Genomic DNA, 19996 nt, shown 5'->3' on the forward strand with positions numbered 1-19996 from the left:
AGATGTCGCGCAGTGACTGCTGCTGCTGGTGGCCAAAAAACGGTACTGATTTCAGCGCCCTCGTGCGATGCTGTTTGGTGACGAAAACGCCTCCTCTGCCGTCAGTCCATAGCAAGAACATTGTCACATACTCATGACAAATATGACTGTGATACGATCATAAATAACGAAATTATGTCACTGTGTATTAAAGAGAGAATTCCATGAATATTTCGCCTATGCGTTTCTTTTTTGACAGAGTATATATATAGGCACCCAAATAATTTGAAACAGAATCATTAATTATTTTGACAGTCAAGTCGACCTTGTTTTCATTCTGTAAGTATTCATCTATTCAAAAATTACAAGTTAATGTTTGTTTTGTTTAACAACACCACTAGTAACACACTGATTTATTTAATCTTCGGCTATTTGATGTCATAAACTGGGTAATTTGGGCTGGGGGGGGGGGGGGGGGGGGGAAAAATAATTCTGACATATAGTTGAGCCAGCTAACTAGTTCGCGAGCTATTTGATAGCGGACGGCTCGCTAGGGTTCCCGACGTGGGCACCTTTGGTTTACAATGACGCCCATAAACCAGTCCCTAGCGGACGTTTTTCTGCTCAGTCCTGGCTGAACTCTGCCAGTCTTAGGGAGCATATGTGCTACATTTTCCCACTTGGTGGATACAATACACTTGGAAAAGAGCGGCGGTGGTAGACTTCGTAAATTTAACATTACCTGTTTATTTACTTACGTGTAATTTTATTATATATATATATATATATATATATATATATATATATATATATATATATATATATATATTAGACTGTTTGGCCAAAATGAAAGGACGTCCTCCTTGAATCTGCTAGTGACAGTATCACCTAGTTTGGACAGTTAGTAACCTCCTGATTCCATGATTTATTAAGAAAGCAATTGAAACAGATTTCTCTCTCATATACTAGTATTTATCTGAATTATTATTTTGACTTGAACGTAGTTTTATAATACAGCATGTATTTTTTTTGTTCAATGTATCCTGAAAAGGAAAAACAAAGAAAAAAAGAAAAGAAAAACTAACAAAAATAAACAATATTCATCTCCTGGTTACACTAAATGTTTATAATGTAAAACCATAAAAGGGAACAGATTCCATCAATTATGTCATCTCTATTTCTGTGCACAGACTGTCTTTGAAGATGATTCTTCAAATCTTGGTTGTGTTCCTGGTTATGTCTCTTGCACAATGTGAGTATGAAATGTACCGTACTAGCTCAAGTTACACACCGCCATAATTTACTCAATGCAATGGGGTTTTTTTTAAAATCAGAATATCACATATTCAATGAAAATTACAACATCAAGAGAGCTACTTCAATGCTATACTCAAAGGCAAAAGTTATTGTGACATGGATTGTTTGGAGTCATGGGCGTATGGGGACTCTTTGATTTATGGGGGCTGGAGGGGTTGATTTGCCCGAAATTTTACCCAGATAAAAACTGCCCGAATTTTCCCCACTGTTCCCCCCCCCCCCCCCCCCCCCCCCCCCCGGGTCGTACGCCCATGTTTGGAGTAATAAATTTGTGAATGGAGTTATGGATGTAAACCAGAGAAAATGTGAGTGAAACAGCTCAAAGAAATGCAACCAAGCAGTTGTTGCAGCGATTGTATGCTTTGTGCAAGAACCATGGACTATTCGTGAGAACTCCTGTCCAGTGTTCACCATGCTATACTCAAAAGGAAAGTTAAAAGCCAGACATTTAGTCGCAAATCATTGCCACTCTGTGCAGCCTTCAGAAGTCAGAAAAACACCATTAGTGAACTGTTTGATGCAAATTCGTCATGCCACGCCTCATTGAAAGTGACAGATGGCGGCGAGTCATAGGGATCCTTGAATCTGAGACCTCACAGCGTGACGTTGCACGTCAATTCAACGTCCATAGAAACACCATATGGGACTTATGGCAATGATATCAATAAAACAACCAGGTCAAGGACCGTCCTCGTAGCAGCCGACCACCTGTGACAACCCCTCGCCAAGACACATGGATCCGAACCAAATTGATCCTTCCTCAGATCTGGAATGGCATTCCAGTGAACTTTCTCCAGCGTTTAGTGGCCTCAATGAGACGACGGTGCCAGGCCTGTATCAGTGCTCAAGGTGGACACACTCGCTGCTGACTGTGAACGTCGCTCTGGACTCCCTCTAGTGATGTGGCTCATTTGCATATGGCAGGTGCGCTCTTTTCATGGACTATTGCTCGTTTCCATACCTTCAGACATTTCTCTTTCCATGTTATAACGTTTCATATACGGCAGTAAAAACTTATCAGCAACTATCTTTGTTTTTTGTGTATCACAATAACTTTTGCCTTTGAGTATACTTTTAGGGAGTACCCTTCCTTGAGAACAACCTTGCAAACAATCAACATCGGTTGCCGCCATCATTTCAGTTAGCCACCCGCATGCCAGAGCATCGTCTCGTTTTGCTGTTATACAGTATACCATTTGTACAGTTATTAATTTTTTCGAGCCAATGGTTTATTAAATTACCATAAAGGTTTCAAAAGGCATTGCAGAATTTAGTATTATTATTTTAATGATGCACTAAATGTTCCTGTGCAGAAATAATATTTTTAAAAGTTAAAGTTTGTTTTGTTTAACGACATCATTAGAGCACATTGCTTTATTAATCATCGGCTATCGTATGTCAAACATTAGGTAATTTTGACATTTTAGTCTTAGAGAGGAAACCCGCTTTACTTTTTCCATTAGAAGCAAGGGATCTTTTATACGTTAATGCAAAAATGTAGCGGGTTTCCTCTCTTAGACTACTATATGTCAGAATTTCCATTCAATAGCCGATGATTAATAAATCAGTGTGATCTAGTGATGTCGTTAAACACATTTTTTTTGGCACGTATGTATTCGATATATATATATATATATATATATATATATATATATATATATATATATATATATATATATATATATATATGTTATTACCAGTGTTTTTCGGTATATATATATACCTAGGTGAATATGCAGAAAAGCAGGTTGCCAAGCGACTTACATGTGATGTTTGGCTAATGGGCGGAGCCCTGTGCACCATGCACTGCGCTGGACATGGACATTCAGGCGGCCACTGCAACAAACACAATGTTTGTGTCTGCCGTCATTAAGAAGGTAATAACCTTTTCATATCGATTAGCAGCAAGGAACCTTCTATATGTATTTCCCTACGGTACAGAATAATACAAACTTCTGTATTTGCTTACAATGAATAGATGGACCAATGTCAAAAGAAATAAAGATTGATTTTTAAAAACATCCCAGCACGGACAGGTCAAATCATGTGTTTTACCGTGCACATTCAGAACAAGCTGTTGTAGCACACGCCTGTCATGGGCGCAGGTGTCGACTTTGGCCAGCTCCTCCGTCTAGGAAAGGAAAAGATCCCAGCACGAACAAATGTTCTCTTTTATGGCGGCCACCTTTGTTTCAAAATGATAACATAATTCGTCTAATCGAATAATTAAGAGTTATTGTATTACCATTAGCTTATGTTGTACTGTAGCAAATGTAACATTATAATTTCAGAAAAGAAGATGATGACCAATACGAGTTTTGTACGTACTAATCGTCATCTTTTGGAAAATAATAAAAAATAATAACCATGGAATTGGTTCATTTGTCCTTTTTGTGTTTTGGCCGATGCGAGATACCGGACTCTACGGTGCAGTGGTGAAGCTTTCGAAGTTTGAGTTTGAAGCAGAAAGGTTCAGAGTTCGTATCCCGGTCCCGGGGTCAATATATGGAGTAAACAAATTGCTACAAAAGTGTTTTTTTGTGGTTTTAGGTTTGTTGAGGTGTACATAATAAGATATAAAAAATCTATTAAAATCAATCAATCAGAAAGTAGGAAAATTAGGTCAAATCCAATATGGCGGATATATCAAACTTTTGGGCTTTTTATCTCGAACATGGTGCGCCAAAAGCCCATTACATGTATTATTCCTGACTAGGAAAGTGGCTATGAGGATTCTAAAAACATGTCTATAATCTTACAGCGACGTCATATGATAATATGACATCACATTCCAATTTCGTTTATAAAATATCCAATTTCAAAAAATATTGTCCTTAAAGTTGACTGAATTGTATCTGAAAGATATCATTATATGCATTGGCAAAATATCAATTTCTAATGTCATTTTGAATAATGCTTCATTGCAAACATAATGTTACTTAGCCAATTACTAATAAGGTTGGTCCTATATCAAGTTTTACTCCCAACTGCAAAGTGGCATGTTAGTATCACATTTTCCACTTTTATACTATAAATGTTACTTAGCCAATTACTAAGTATATATGCATTTTCCACATACTGTCAATGTAGGTTGGCAGCCATTTTGTTTCTCTATGGCCATTCAAATGAAATTCAGGAATGGTTTTGCTATATTGGGTCTCCTTAATACCCTAATACATCTTAAATTAGTAGTTTGTTTTTATCACCAAATTCCCATGGGATTACATAAGCAACCAAAGTAAATGGTTCCTATCGCATCCATGAACCATAGTGGCCATTTTGAATTTTTTAATTATTAAGTCACTGACATAATAGAAAGATTATGCACTTACGATATAGAATCATTACTTGAAAACCAAAATTAGTTTTATGTATTTGTCAAACATTTGGCTGGTCCAAACAGTCATTTAATTTAATTTGATATAATTTTACAGACTGCGAAATCAGAAACGGCCATCTTGGATTTGACCCAGTTTTAACAGCTAGTCAGATTTTGATAGATTTTTTATATGTTATTCCCTGTCCAAGAGTACCAGAAACAATAAAAAACACTTTTATAGCAATTTTTGGGGGGTTAAGGTGTTTTTGTCATATATTGACTCTACTGTGTAGGAGGTTCGTTTTAAGGGGGGTTGAATTACCCTACCCCACTTTGTCCAAGAAAATTATACTTTTTTCAATGTATTTTCTGGGGCGCACACACATACACTCACTCTCTCTCTCTCTCTCTCTCTCTCTGTCTGTCCGTCTCTGTCTCCGTCTCTCTCTCTCTCTCTCTCTCTCTCTCTCTCTCTCTCTCTCTCTCTCTCTCTCTCTCTCTCTCTCTCTCTCTCTCTGGCATTTTGTTATATATGCATACATGTTAATGATCGCCCACAAGAACAACGAATGAATGACGTGTTTAATGTATATATTTTATTTCATAACCAACGCAAGCTATATTGTCAACACCACAATATTTATTGCTTATAAACATTTGACTATACAATAACAAATATATAGTTTATAGTCGTAGCGACCTCACCAATAATTATTAACAATGCTTAGTGTACAATCCAACAAGTTTATATACAAAACAATTTACAAATAAATGTTCATATACACAATTTAATATGGTATTTGCACTGCGTTCATGTGGTTGTAAATACAACACATTTATAATCCAAATAAACAGTGCCAGCATATCTAATGTTAGTCTTAAACTACCAACTGCCAGCATAAAGTTGGCCAACTTTCTGCTTTTACTTCTACGACTGTCCAGTTGCTAGTCTGAGCGCTCTTACAACTCGATTTTCGTCGTATAACCCATTACTTGTTAATCTGAGCGCACCTGTCGTATAACCCATTAGTTGTTAATCTGAGCGCACCTGTCGTATAACCCATTAGTTGTTAATCTGAGCGCACCTGTCGTATAACCCATTAGTTGTTAATCTGAGCGCACCTGTCGTAAGTCCGGAATTGGAGAACTTATAGCGCAACCGTCGAGCTGGCGAACTTTGTGCTGGCAGTTGGTAGTCTAAGGCTAGCATTAGGGAAACAACAGAGTAAAAAGAGTATGTCACTGCTGTAAAGAGACTGTCTTGAGTTGTAGCCATTTAAACATGTAAATAGTACCTCATGTTTCTGAGAAAACAAAACTGGATTTCAACTGATTTTGGCTGACATGGCTTTTAGGTAATCATTTCCTAATGATGAACAACTTTTTTGTTGTTGTTATCGCACCCTTCCCCAACCCCTACACTACTGAATTTCCCATCTCGAAGCTACCAACCGCAGTTACAGTCATCTAACCGAAAAAAAGTGGAAAGCGTAAACGATTCATCACAAAGAAATGATGGTATTTTAATAAGGTTAAAAATTTAATATCTTACTGATTGTGACATAACACCATGTCTTCATGTGACATGTAGTGTGTTAAACCGGCTTTTAAAATATCGATTTTACTCGCCGGTTTTGCTCGGAACATTTTGAAACTAATCTATCTTGTACTAAAACCGGCTTTTTATAAATATGTGTCAAAAGGGCTGGTCTCTGTATAGGTTTTAGTTGTTTGGGGGAAAATATTAATAAAAAATAAAGAAATACATTTTTAAAAATGCAGTTTTCGTGTACATTCAAGATATAACAAATGCATTTTGATACTCTCTTCCGAAGCCGGTGTAATCAGTTCAACAATATTTCATATGAAAGTATAAATGTTTAACACACACACACGCACGCACGCACACGCACGAACGCACACACATTACCCATACAGACGACGTATCAACGCATACCTTTCTAGGCTAATTATATCAAGAGCACGTTTATGTTGAGGACAAATGTGCACGAACATGTACACACACACACACACACACACACAGTACAATTATAGTGCCCCTTTTTGAACAATTTATTTACAATTTTCTTTAAAGTGCCCTTTTCAGGGAGTTGTTCCACGTGCCCTTTTTCCCTTGGTCCCCTCTCTAAAATGTTTCCTGGGTCTGCCCTCATATAACAGCTCACAATCTTCTACTGGTATTCAAGACATAAAAGTAATGCTGCATGTACATGTGTTACGGTAAATTTACAGCTGCCAGCATTAAGATTTAAAGTCCATACATTTATAAACTATATTGGTTTAGTGCGTCTCAGATGTCTTCTTTTACACAAAGTATTGGGTGCGTTGTGTCATACTCATCATGGCTCTGGTCAACACAAAACGCAGTAGATGCACCTCTAATCCCTTGAAGCTGAATTCACAACTTTACGGATTTCTTGATGTGTATTTGATGTGAAGAATAACTTTCTCAGACTATTTTCGAAGAACGTCTTTTTCTGTTCATGGAATAACTTCTGGATATTTCACAGTATTTTGACGATATATGCACAGTCGCCGAAAAAACAAATGGTTTTACATACGTAATACCCAAGAACGACTACAACATAGACAGGGTGCAGCATACCACAGAAGTGCATAATTCAACAGCAAATGGACACCGCTGAAGTGCTGAGTTTGGAATTTAAACATCTATTTTAAAGTATGGTCTTGAATGAGCATACTGTGGCCATGTCGCGGGGCGTTTGAATACCACTGAAAGTGATCAAAACCCATCGTGTTGCTATGCCACTCCATGATACACGACGGTCTTTTTCAGACATAACAATTGTTTTCAATATCAAAGTCCTTGTTTGGATAATAAATATCCTTCAGAGAAAACTTTAAAGAACATAAAGCTTAAGTTACATAACTAGTATAATAAATTGAAGTGTTCCACATTTCCTAGTATAGTATATCCAGTAAAGTATAACCTTTGTTGGCATATCTGATTTACCAGTGTCCAAGACATTCATCCGACCATCATTTATAGCTTCAACAAATGAATGTATGTGCAACGAAACCCCAAGCACGATTAAAAACACCGGGCTATTGGGCATTATTACATTCACATATATTTCTATTTACAATATGTTTTGCCTTAAAAAGCCTTGAATTAATGCATTGGTTGCAGATGACCTCACGTGGTATATATAAAAGTCTTTTAAATCAAATCACCTCGCAACCACATGAATCATTGTGACGTTTTCCTTACATTTGTGAATCAAATCACCTGACAACCACACTCATACTTGTGACGTTTCCTCAGATTTTAAAAAATCATATCACTTGGCAACCATACTGATCCTTGCTGCGACGTTTTCTTTGTTCTCTCACAGATAGAAATCTGGCGGTTGGTGGTGATTATTGAGCGTGCTACTAACTACACCCCTTCCTTGGTTTTCATACAAGTGGTCGTTTTTAAAACTGTCGTAAGATAGATTGTGATTGTGATCGCCCGTAAGATGGGGTGGCAGGTTGGAAGGCGGGTGGTACACGAAACTGCCGGCTATTATCGACGGTTCGTAACGACTTTCCTCCCCGACCGTGAACAGAGCGTTGTCACTCGAGTTGTCTGCGTAAGCTGTGCGTTCTGCTCTCGGTGTGGAATGTGCCGCGGCTATGTACACCTGTAAAACAACGGATATCACACGTTTGTGAACGAATGAATGACTGTTTAACGGCATCCCAGCACGAAAAATACTAATCCACATCAATATAAAAATTCAAAAGTTAAATTAAAACAGTGTAAAGAGCAAAATATAAATATCACAGGTGAGTAAATTTAAAATATGGAAAAGTTAAAGGTTTTTTGTTTAACGACACCACTAGAGAACATTGATTTATACATCATCTGCTATTGGATGTCAAATATTTGGTAATTTTGACATATAGTCTTATTGAGGAAACCCGCTAGTTTTTTTATTAGTAGCAAGGGATCTTTTATATGCACCATCCCACAGACAGGATAGCACATACAACAGCCTTCGATATACCGGTCGTTGTGCACTAGGTGGGACGAGAAATAACCCACCAACGGGGATCGATCCTAGACCAACCGAGCATCAAGTGAGCACTTCACCACTCGGCTATGTCCCGCTCACACGTTGTTTAGAGAGCAAGTTATTTTGTATTTTCTGGTTTATCGGGTTGGACATAGACGTACGCGCTCTCATTTTTGTAGCGGTCAGTAGGTAGGCTGGCTTTTGCCCGAATTAATGCCAGAATATGCATACAAACATTTGTTCATATTAGCATTACTACCAAACAGCTATATAGGGTTGCATTTTTACATGGATTACAACTAATTTGAAGGGTAGAATGATGAAAATACATTACAAAAAGATCTTAGATTTTGCCCGAATATCTGTATAATTTTTGCCCGATGGATGGGAATTAATATGGTCTTGGGCACAATTCTATACACTTAGGTTTCAGGTTCATAGCCTGTCAGCTTTGCTGGACATGAACCAATATGTCTTACATCTGTGGCGAAATTGTCGTACGCCCTGAACGGTTTTTCTCTGCAGTGGTAGTCATAGGCCAACACAGGTTCACCAAACCAAGGGACCAGCCGAGTCTTCTTCAAGGGGTGGTGACGGTGTTTTCTGTGGTGGCGAGATAGAATCGTCGACATAGAGTTACTCCTGAAAAAAAGAATAACAGTTTTATAATGAATATCATTTTTAAAAATAATAATTTTATATATTAAATTTAAATGATAAAAATGTTGCTTGTTTGAATGAAATTAATGAATGTTCCCTCTCTCTTTCTCTCTGTGTGAATTGTTCAGCGTAAAATGTTTTTGCCAGAATTTAGAAAATTAGCATAATAGAGTTTTTACTTAATAATTCATACTCTAAATCTGTTTAAAGTCTCTCTGTTTCTCTCTCTCTCTCTCTCTCTCTCTCTCTCTCCTCTCTCTCTCTCTCTCTCTCTCTCTCTCTCTCTCTCTCTCTCTCTCTCTCTCTCTCTCTCTCTCTCGTCGGCTTCAGATGAATACATTCCACCAAAATGTGGCACAGTCGGTGTACACGACATGATCCCAACACAATATGGGTCACGTCCATCCCATTTTGTAAGATATTAGGAATTCAATACCTAAGTGTGTATACAGTTCATTTTGTATCTGATGGACCAAACACTCAATATAGATCTAGAAACTAAGGGTACACAATATCTACGTATTCCAGTCTTGCGCAAGGAATTTTACAGAGTTTGGGCACGGTAAGGGTGATCCAGATGGAGTCGGAGGTCTCGTAAAGAGAACTGCAGATAAACAAATTTGATTATGTAGACATAACAGGTGTTGATGACTTGTATCGGGAGTTACTGTCCTCAACACATCAGTCAATATACATGTAATTGAGGATCAAGACATGCACAAGATGGATGGAAGTGTCTCAAATACTTTGAAGCCTATACATAGCACCATGCTCCTTCATCAAGTGGGAAGCACCAATGGTGTTGATTATATTACTAGTCGTCATTTATCGTCATTAATCCAGTGTGTGCAGCTTGTGCATGGGTGAACCAATTAATTAAACCCAAATATTTTAATATTATTAATTATCTTTTTATTCTATTTCTCAAGGAAATTATTTATAATTAAATTGAAACTAAGTTAAGCCTACAACTTTGGTGTTTAACAGTTATATTAGTATTACAGATTTCAAGTTGTTTGTATTTTAGATACCATTCGTGTTAATGTTTTCAAGGTAATAAAATAGTTCCACATTTGACCCTTATTGTAATATAGATTTTTGCTAAAACTGACGGATGACAAGGGTATTAAAATAATTTGTACTTAACCAAAGTTTTATATTTTGCCTTTTCATTAGAGCACCACTAGAGCACACTGATTTATTCATCATTGGCCACTGGATGTCAATCATTTTGTAATTTTGACATTAGTCTTTTAAGAGGAAACCCGCTACATTTTTCCATATGTAGACAAGATAGCACAAACCACGGCCTTTGATATACTAGAACTGGCTGGAGTGAGAAATAGCCCAATGGGCCCACCGACGGGGATCGATCACAAAGCGACCGCTTTACCACTGGGCTACGTCCCGCCTCCGCCTTTTCATTAAATGCATGCTTCTTTACCGTTACACAATATTTATTTTGCTCTCCTATAATAACTGTCCACTTTCTGTACAATCCTACCTGTTCAATTAATAGTGTCCCATTATTGATGCAGTTTCTGATTTACTTACATAATAATTTGTCAACAATGTCGTTCTACTAAAACAGTTCATTCAAGCTTTTAAGTTGGTGATAGACACACCACAATGAAACAACGAAAGAGGTTGTCCGTAACACAAGTACCACCAACCAAAAACCTTATTTAATGACTGATGTTTCCACAATGAATGTCTTACAAGATCGTGGAAGCGAAAATATAGCATTCATCAACATGCATATCCTTTCATGTAGATACCTGGCCCAAAGCGCAGAATTTCAAGGTGAACAAATCGGTAAGTCAAGATTTTTCATACGTTAAGAAAGTAATATATATGATGATAAGTTTATGCCAAACAAAATAAATGTTTGGTCTCTGGTCAGTGCGCGCGTCGATTTTGATCCTCGCACGTCAACCTTTTTTTTTTGAATTTCCCGCGGTATGACGTCGATTTTTACCAAAAATTAAAGACAGCTGATGGTCCAAGCCAGCATACAGACCTTGCTTTAATAAATGGTCCAAGCCAGCATATAGACCTTGCTTTAATAAATGGTCCAAGCCAGCATATAGACCTTGCTTTAATAAATGGTCCAAGCCAGCATATAGACCTTGCTTTAATAAATGGTCCAAGCCAGCATATAGACCTTGCTTTAATAAAGGAATGTCTATATGGTGGCTTGGACTATTAGCGGTCTTTAATTTCTCTCTAAAAGAGGTCCTGTTGTTCTGAATGAGTAGAATGGTTTGTTTTAAAAACATTTGTGGCAAAAGTCGAAGTCATTTAAACAGACACGGCGGAAGCAAGTAAACATTGAGGGGGCTGACTGAGATCGAGGGCGCAAAACAAAGTTTCTGGAGGGTTCGGGGATATATATGCTCCCCCGTACAATTTTGAAAACTAATGTCCTTAAATGCAATTTCTTGCATTATACAAATAAAGTCATCTCTGCCTTAAGATTTACGACACTTAATATTTTTTATTCAGAATTATTGGAGGGGCTAGTCCATGGCCACTGTGGATGGATCAAGGCAGATGAGGATGTAAAAACCCTAAATATACCGAATTTCCTGTAATGCATTTCAAAACGGTCGCAGACTCGGCCTTTGTTATTATTATTTATTTATTTTTGAGACAAGAAGTGATAAAAATGGACCAGTCATTTTTAATATTTATTTATTTATTTTATTATTATTTAATTATGCCAGTTTTGGGCCGTCTTACCCGGCGTTTATTGGAGGCCCGGCGTTTATTTTGTTGCAAAGTGTTACAGACTCGATACTTATTGCTTATTACTATCGCGACCGTAAACTGAACGCTGCAAAAGTCAAATACTGAAATGGCTGCGTTTATTCTGACAGAAGAAACAGAAAAAAAAGTTTATGAAAAGGAACGTGTCATCAGGTATAGGACCATGTTACTGAACACCCTTTCCGATAACGAACTCTGCTCGATATAGAATGCCTCGTATTGATATTTTATCGCTGACTGACATGCCGTGGGAGTTTACAATCGGTGACTCATCGTTCGCACTCCGTATCCCCATACATTAAGTATTAATAAGACCAAACAAAATAAATTTCTGGTAAAAAAAAAAAAAAAAAAAAAAAAAAAAAATTGGGGGGGGGGGGGTACATTTTCCGTGGTATGACGTCGATTTTTGACTGGCTTTTCATGCTACGACATAAAACCGCATGACCAGAGACCGACTTGTTTTTTTGTTGGTTTTTTTTTTTTTTGGGGGGGGGGGGGGACCTTACAGGGACCATTTCGTGCAGCCTGTCGAGTGGGATCGATGTGGGATCGATGTGTGAATTACAGTATAATTGGGTACAAAACCACTGACAAACATCTACATCCCAACAAGTGTGAGAAAATGAGAAACCATTTGGCAATGGAAATGCTAAACAGTGATATGCTACATCAATGGGTGGCAGCAACACCGAGACACCTTGAATGAACAGTCTTCTCTTCATAGTACTACTGAACTTGTTCAGGAATCGGCGCAACCGATAAATATGTTCATGACAGACGACCAGTCATTAATCTGTCAACCATCCACATTTCGCGGAATGAATCAATGAATGTTTAACGACACCCCAGCACGAAAAATACATCGGCTATTGGGTGTCAAACTATGGTAATGCAAACAAAGTGATGATCAACATCAATATAAAAATTCAAGATTTAAACAAAAACAGTGTAAAGAACTGTGCAAAAGTACAAATATGACAGATAGAATTTGATACTTTCTTTTACTCAAAATTTCAATTTTGTGCTGTATTGGTCATTCTCAAAGAGAATGTTACACCTCTGCACCACGGTGAGGTTACAGCACGCACAGGGGCACATTTCGCGGAAGTCTCCCGGTATATGATTGTAACAGGGTGTTTTAACAGACATTATATTACAAACATGCATTATTTTAAAACACTATTCATGTATTTTATTCTTTATTATGTTTCTGTTTAAGTTGTCTTGGTTGGCTATTCTTTTCAATTCAATTTACCTAGTTAGAGGCAATTCAGTTTTAGACCAGAAAAGACGTTTTTTGGTTTAGCTCCAGGTTTTTAAGTTTCATTCAGCACAAATACTAACAGCACATAGCCAAGTTATCATCCCGTAATGTAGAGCACAACCAGCATCTACTTAAAGACCTGACCCACAGTCGGTAGGGGTGTTTTTAAAAAAATCCTTTTGATGATGTTGATGATGTGATGACCTCCAGGATCCTCACATCCTGTTGGTTAGGGGATCCAATAAAAGAATCCTAGACTGCACCGAGTTGTCCTTTTGTCATACAAAAATGCACCCGGTTTCATTGGAGCCGACGTAGGGACCCTCATTGGACGTTCGTTTTGTGTTCTGTGACTTTGTGTTTTTAAGATGTGACTTTCTCTGCTGGGACTTTGTGTATTGTGCTTATGACATTCGATTGTGAACTTTGACCTTCAACATGTGACCTCTCGTAACATTCTATCGTGAACTTTGGAAACTTTGACGTTTGAACTATGTGTTATCCGGAACTGTGAAACACTTGTATTTATTTCTAACTTTATGTGTGAACATTGGACGTGACAATGATTTATTGATTGTGTGTGTTTGTGTTTAAATAATGTGATATTCTTAAAACTTAAACTGTGAGTATTATATTTATTTCATTTATTTGTTACTTTCTTTATTCATTTTATTAATTTCTTTCTTTATTTCTCATTTATCTTGAACAAGTTTTAAAATTAACTGTTTTGAGAATTTTTTTTTTTTTTTTCTTTCTCATTTGACTATTTGACTTTGTTTTTTTCTTTCTTTATTTATTAATATTGTTCAATTTATTTTTACACTAAGTAATTAGACTAAGTAATTTAGTAGTAACTGATATCTTGATAGTTTAATCTATTGATAGTTTGTTTAATTTATTTTATTATGCAGTGATTATTTATTAGATTGTTGAATATCAAGATTATTAAATTATGTAATGGATTTCCATAAAAAAATTTTTGCTTATGTACTATTTAATGTAATTTTTCTTTGGTAGTTGAATTGTTATTTAAATTTTGAAATAATTTATTTTAAATTTAGAATTATTTTAAAGTTAATTTAATTTTAATTTTTTTTTTTTTTAATATATTTTAGTGATTTTTTTTTTTTTTTTAATTTTCAAATTCAATTAAAAAAATAAAATAATTCCCCTTGAATGTTTTTGTCTTCATAGATAATTATAATTCTTAAAGGAATATTATTGCTTAAGGCATAGCCATACTTACCGTTTTCATTGACGGTGTATATATTCAGTAATTTGTTGACTTTAATTAAAATTTCTTTAACTTGAAATATTTTTAATAATTTGTATAATTTAATCAGTGCTTTATAAATAGTGTATTCAATTTGGATCACTCTTTGTTAATCGCAGGCTAAAGTTTAGACATTGGAAACATTAATTGCAATATTTTGATCATTTGTTTTAGACTGGTCACATTTGCCAGGGAGAACCCTGATGTATGTTAAGTGAATAATTTTTTTTTTGGAATATAGTCATAGTCACTTAACTAGCAGAACAAAGCCATCTTTTAATAATATATAAGTATTCATCATTGATTATTTGATTGGCTTACCCGTTTCATGATTGTATGCATCTTGGTACACATTACGTATACTTAAGTGTATTATTTGTGCTTTGTGTGCCTTTGTTCCTCAAAATGTATACTTGGATGATCATGTTTTATTGATTTACATCATATATATTTGTGTTTGAGTACTGAATTATGTCATGATGCTGGTTGTTATTACTTGACTTTATAGTTTGTTGTACATAGAGGTACCGGTACCAACTCGGTTTCCCAAACATTATATTTAATTTAGCAATAGTTAGTTAGACTATTAAAACCTAGTTTAGCTAATATTTTAGTGAACATTATAAATTTAAGATTAGTTCTAACTAGTTCTAAAAATTTAAAATATTATTTAAATAATCAGTTCTGGTGTTATTGAAATTAAATCAGATATTTAAATTTGATAATTGTTTACCAAATATTTTATTAGTTGAAAATAAACTAAATAGGTGTATACCAATTTAAATAGCTAATTATATAAAACTTAGTTAAAACTTTGGTAGTATTAAAGAAAGGTCTTAGTTGTAATTGATTTCTGTGAATATATAATTTATAAGTGCACATTACTAACATGTAGTACACTTGCACTTAGTTTTTATTATAGGACAGTTTCGTTTTCATGGTTGGCTGATATTTCTTTATTTTGATTCTTTGTTCTTGTCTTATTTTCTAGTTAGCTTACTTATGTAAGCCTTCAAACCTTCCATCTTTCTAGGGTTTTGATTTTGTTTAGTTTATTTTATCATGTATTGACATACACACATACCACACAATCATTGGGTAGGAATATACACAGTTGTGTCGAGGTCAAATTACATTTGACCTTGGCCTCAGCCCATGCACAAGAATAACAGTAAACTATTTTAGCCTGTTATCTATCAAGCTTGTGAAGTTTTGATTGGTGCTGTGATTTTTTTTAAAGAATTTGTAACTCTTCAATGAGGTCACAGATGTTTGGTTATTCACTGTATGTTTTGCCTCTTAGTGCAGTGAATTGATTTTGTTTAGTAATTATTGCTTTTCCCTTTGTTGGTTGCCCTTTGTCTTAGAATTACATATGGTGGATTCTGCTGATGGTCATTCAGTATAATCTCTTTGATGGTTATATGTAGTAGTTTTGTACTCTGATTGGACAATTATCATGGAAGACTGTAGTCCAGAGAGGATCAGAGAGTTGAAGGAGATGGTATTCCAACTTTCTTCCAAGTTGGATCGTTTTGAGCAACAGTTAGACGATGCAAAGAATGAGTTTATGCCTTTGACGTCACCATCGCCCAGCCCAGTTCCCAGTTCAGATCAGTTTTGTTTTCAGTCACAAGATCAAGGACCACAGTGCTATAGATGCCTACAGTATGGTCATATCCAAAGAGGATGCAGAGTACGGTTGGACCACTCCAGAAGATACCAACAGGAAGACAACTTTACCTTTTCTGTTTGTAATAGTACATCTGTTAGACGTCGTGGTTTACCTGATGGTCTAGTGGGTGATGCTAGTGAGGTGACTATCAGTATTGATGGTCATATTTGCAGAGGTCTTCTGGATACTGGGTCGACAGTTTCTACTGTCAGTGAGAGATTCTGCAATGAGTTTCTTTCTAACTTGATGGTCCATCCTTTGGATACTTTGTTGGATATTGAATGTGCAGATGGAGAGAGTTTACCGTATCGAGGATATGTGGAAGCAACTCTAGTTTTTTGAGGCCTGCTTTCGGAATCTCCACAGCATTCATTGTTGCTGGTTGTTCCGGATAGCAAGTATAACAGTGATGTGCCAGTTCTAACTGGTACTAATGTCTTGACGCCAGCTCTTGAAGAATGCCGCCAGGAGTATGGAACTCGCTTTCTTCAATGTGCCAAACTTCAAACTCCTTTTTATCTGGCTTTCAGGGCAATTGTTTTGCAAGAAAAGGAGTCGACTCGCAACAATTTTAGATTGGGAATTGTACGAAGTGGTGCAACTAACAGCATTATCATTCCTCCAAACCGGACTGTAACCTTGAGAGGTTATGTCGACAGAAAGGTGCCTTACAGAAGTGTTTGTGCTGCACTTCATCCTTCGCAGAATTCAGTTATTTCTGAATTGGAGGTTTCACCTGCTATCTTTGCTTACAGTTTTCAAAGCGACTACATGGTAGATGTTCCTGTTTCCAACATTACCACACAGACAGTTGTTGTTCCGCCGAAAAGTATTCTTTGTGAACTTCAACCAATCAAGATAGACGATTGTCCGTTTCACATTACAGAAGATGAGCAATCAATTTTGGAAAAGATGACTTTGTCTTCAGATGCTATCAGTGAAGAGGAATTGAAACAGGGTGTTGGTTTAATTCTTCAGTATCAGGACATCTTTTCCAAAGGTGACCTGGATATTGGATTCTGCTCCAGAGTGAAGCACCGCATCGACTTGTTTGATAAAGTCCCTTTCAAGATGCGCCACAGACGAATTCCACCTTCTATGTTTGATGAGGTCAAGCAGCATCTTCATCAGTTACTTGCTAGTGGTGTCATCAGGAGATATTATAGTCCCTGGGCCTCTCCTGTGGTCATTGCCAGGAAGCCTGATACTTCTTTGCGCATGAGTATTGATTATCGACTTCTAAATGCAAGGACTGTCAAAGATTCTTATGCACTTCCTCGCATTGAAGAAATCTTTGACTGTTTAGCTGGTAACAAAATCTTCAGTGTACTAGATATGAAGAGTGGCTATCATCAGGTGGAGATTACAGAGGAACACAAGCCCAGAACCGCCTTTACAGTTGGACCTCTGGGATTCTACGAATACAACAGGATGGGTTTTGGTCTCACTAATTCATCAGCGACTTACCAATGCCTGATGGAAGATTGTCTGATTTACATTGACGATCTCATTATTTTCTCTGAAAATTTTGAGCAACACTTGGAAAGGATGGAACTTGTATTCAAGAAACTTCATGAGAATGGATTGAAGCTTTCTCCAAAGAAATGAAAGTTTTTTCAAAGTGAAGTGAAATATGTTGGACATATTGTTTCGGCAGAGGGTATTAAACCAGATCCGGAGAAGATTTCCAAGATCTACCCGGGAAAACGTTTCTCCCGGAATATCGGGTGGTTTTTTTTTCTCTAAATATTATTATTATTATTATTATTTAAATCAAGCTACCATGGCTGTTTTCACTGAGATTAGGCATAATAACACCTTTAACTTTTAAAACGTCTCCACACTAGACCACATAATGCAACTATCACATGACATTTATTATTTGATCTCCAATGACTGATGGCTGCGAGTCTCGGAGAGCGATACACACGTAAAAACTGTATTCACATTTCAACTTATTTTCGTGCTTATATCCATTTAAGGTACAAACACGCTGTCCTGGGCACACACCTCAGCTATCTGAGCTGTCTGTCCAGGACAGTGGGTTAGTTGTTAGTTGGTTAGTGAGAACCCATTGAGCCCTTAAGAACTCGCATTGGGTTGGAGCCGGTACCGGGCTGCGAACCCTGTACCTACCAGCCTGTAGTCCGATGGCTTAACCACGACACCAACGAGGCCGGTTGTAATCACATGTCAAGGCAGGTCAACGAAAATACCAAGTACCTATATAAATACTAACTATATAAAGATAGTTTTGCATCTTTTTGTAGTAAAATGTTTGTAACGAGTAGAATAGAATATAATAGAAGAGAATGAATGTTTAACGACACCCCAGCACGAAAAATACATCGGCTATTGGGTGTCAAACTATGGTAAATAACAAGAGTACACTTCAAGGGTGTACTGCCCCTTTAATTATCCAATTCGTGGAAGAGTTATTTCCCTTCGTGTTAGCTCTCGTTCCAGTTTGTTTTAACGTTTGGTCATTTTCGGTTCCTGGAGCAGAAATTGCTCCCTTTTTATTTCTTGTGTCATCCACCCATGGTTTACCACAATGTAAGTGATATATTAGTAAGCAAGATGTGCTTATACATTAATTATAAACTATTACTGTTCTTAGGGTGTATACTACCAAATCAAATCCCATAGACGACAATAGTAACATATGCGGCTAAAACTCCTACCTGCAACGTATCAACCGACATAAACGCCACGGATATAAATACTACCACCCCTTACACTTAAAGTGAATCAGAAAAAAATGGGGGTCAAGCTGCTCGTTTCTGAGATAACGGGTAGCGTCTATGACTACCCTAGTTTCGCACAAAATTTGAGTACTTTTTTTTACAGGTACCCCATACATGTTTCAAGCACAAGGCTACTTGACACATTGGTACTAGATGAAATAAAATTGCACATTTATTTTACCCAGATGAAACTATTATTTTTTACCACCAACACACTCACATTTATAACCAATCACAGGACTTGTGGTGTTCACTTCTCTATCAAAAGTTCGGTGCACCTCGAACTTTGACCCAGCCGGAAGTTATTTGGTATAGTACTACCTATACTGATAACATACATTTTTCAAAAAGTGTCCAGCTATGTGTCTTTATGACAACCAGGATCTGGTGTATTCTGACATAAACTGACAACCTCACTGAAAGTGTTGTTTCTACAGTGCAACCTAATATAATGTACACCTCAAAAAGCATATATATTGCATATAGTTTTGTACAAATGCAATATGTCATATTAAACAACAAAATGTTTTAAAATAAAACTCCTGAAGATATTTACTTTCAGTTGGGTGTGTGTACTCAGGTATATATGTAGAGACAACAAAGATAGTCAGAGTACCTCTACCCCTTTAAAGAATGCCATTAAAACACATGCACTTGATTGACCCCTAGATTATGAAGACCTTAACAGGCACATCAAAGAAATATCAGTATTAAAAAAATACACTGTCTGAGGAAGGAAACACAAACATGACTGTACCTCTATGAAGTAATGACTTAATGTCCTGAACATTAGTGTTGGGAGGAAATCCTGTATGCTGGGTGTGGGTGTCTTCAAGTTACCAGGTGTGGGAATTTCAAATCCATCGGCCATGCTGATTTTCATAATGAACCATCAAAACCATTGGCAGCCACCAATATTCCTGACTATATTTTATTTATAGCCTACT

The 19996-nt window shown here is 36.7% G+C and overlaps 1 long non-coding RNA gene across 1 annotated transcript; it reads left to right on the plus strand.

Moving 5' to 3' along the window:
• Window positions 1-271: 271 nt before the first annotated feature.
• LOC121367450 lies at window positions 272-3669 on the plus strand. Its single transcript, XR_005957382.1, has 4 exons — window positions 272-318; window positions 1170-1231; window positions 3024-3173; window positions 3588-3669. It is a non-coding gene; the product is annotated as an uncharacterized LOC121367450 (long non-coding RNA).
• The last annotated feature ends 16327 nt before the right edge of the window (window positions 3670-19996 follow it).

The sequence above is a fragment of the Gigantopelta aegis genome, chromosome 3 (assembly GCF_016097555.1).
Source record: "Gigantopelta aegis isolate Gae_Host chromosome 3, Gae_host_genome, whole genome shotgun sequence".
Classification (NCBI taxonomy): domain Eukaryota; kingdom Metazoa; phylum Mollusca; class Gastropoda; order Neomphalida; family Peltospiridae; genus Gigantopelta; species Gigantopelta aegis.